Source organism: Lynx rufus, unplaced genomic scaffold, assembly GCF_022079265.1.
Source record: "Lynx rufus isolate CCGP_SWC_20201006 ecotype Redwood Valley unplaced genomic scaffold, mLynRuf1.p SCAF_11, whole genome shotgun sequence".
NCBI lineage: Eukaryota > Metazoa > Chordata > Mammalia > Carnivora > Felidae > Lynx > Lynx rufus.
In genome coordinates, this window is record NW_025814825.1 from 67,539,335 (window position 1) to 67,540,576 (window position 1,242).

Below are 1,242 nucleotides of genomic sequence, written 5' to 3' on the forward strand. Positions count from 1 at the left end.
TCGTTTGCTTTTATTTTTTAATTGTTTTAAATGTTTATTTATTTTTGAGACAGAGAGCCAGAGACAGAGCACAAGGGAGGGGAGGGACAGGAGAGGGAGAGAAAATCCCAGCAGGCTCCCAGCTGTCAGCACAGAGCCCGACTCGGGCTGGATCTCATGGGCCACGAGACCATGACCTGAGCCAACAGGACGCTCAACCAGTCAAGCCCCCAGGCACCTACGTTTCTCTCCTTTTACAGTTTGGAAGTCATCTGCTGCCCTCCTTTGTTGTTGCTTTTTTAATTTTTTTAATGTTTATTTATTTTTGAGAGAGAGACAGAGGGCAAGCAGGGGAGGGGCAGAAAGAGAGGGAAACAGAGAATCCAAAGCAGGCTCCAGGCCCCGAGCTGTCAGCACAGAGCCCGGTGCGGGACTCGAACCCACGACCCGAGAGATCATGACCTGAGCCGAAGTCGGACGCTCAACCAACTGAGCCAACCAGGCGCCCCACGCATTTGATTCTTGGAGCAAAGTTCGTGCCTTCTGAGAACAACTCGTCTGGAATTCCTAGGCCCTTCCACACCGTAGGGCCAAGTGTGAGACACACACACACACACATGTGCACACACGTGCACACTCCCCAGCGTCAGTGAGGGCCACCTCAGCTCTCGTCTCCCCCTCCCCACCACAGCAGCAGCAACGCTTTGATCGGGTCTGGTTCTCAATCCTGTGCCGCCATCTAGAAAATCCCTCCGGGCGGAACACCAGGGCCTTCACCTCGCGGTGCACGGCCCTGTCCTGCCTGTTGCCCAACGTCTGAAAGCAGGTGTTCGCATGTTGTGTCCAACGTGCTAGTTGTTTACCGAGGAAGGGCAAATCCAGGGCCACGCGCTTCGTGGTGACCAGAAGCCGAAGCCAGGCTGGCATTTGACTCTTGTTAAGGGTCCAGGAAGGGAGGTGGGGTCACTGGAGCCAGCGCTGTCCTGAGAAGCACCCGCACGTTCGTGCTGTCTGGACTGCACTCAGCTGTCGCTGGAAGGGTGACCTGTCAGGCCCGTCTTCCTGTGCAGGGCACCGTGGGAGCTGAGCGTCCCAGTTGTCAGTTGCTCCAACCCCGTAGGGCCCCGTTCCCGTCCCTTCCTTAATAGGGACTCGACCTTGGCCTGGGACCCCGGGCAGGGCTGCAAATGCACCTGCTCTCTCCATCCTCCCCGACCTTCCTCATGAGGCCTGACCCGGTCAAGTGCTCCGGCCGCTCTCCGC

At 57.2% G+C, this 1,242-nt stretch overlaps 1 non-coding gene across 1 annotated transcript; it reads right to left on the reverse strand.

Annotated features, from left to right (window-relative positions):
• Positions 1–398: 398 nt before the first annotated feature.
• On the reverse strand, positions 399–483 carry TRNAR-UCG (transfer RNA arginine (anticodon UCG)). The gene is given in 2 exon segments: positions 399–431; positions 447–483. It is a non-coding gene; the product is annotated as a tRNA-Arg (tRNA).
• Positions 484–1,242: the final 759 nt, after the last annotated feature.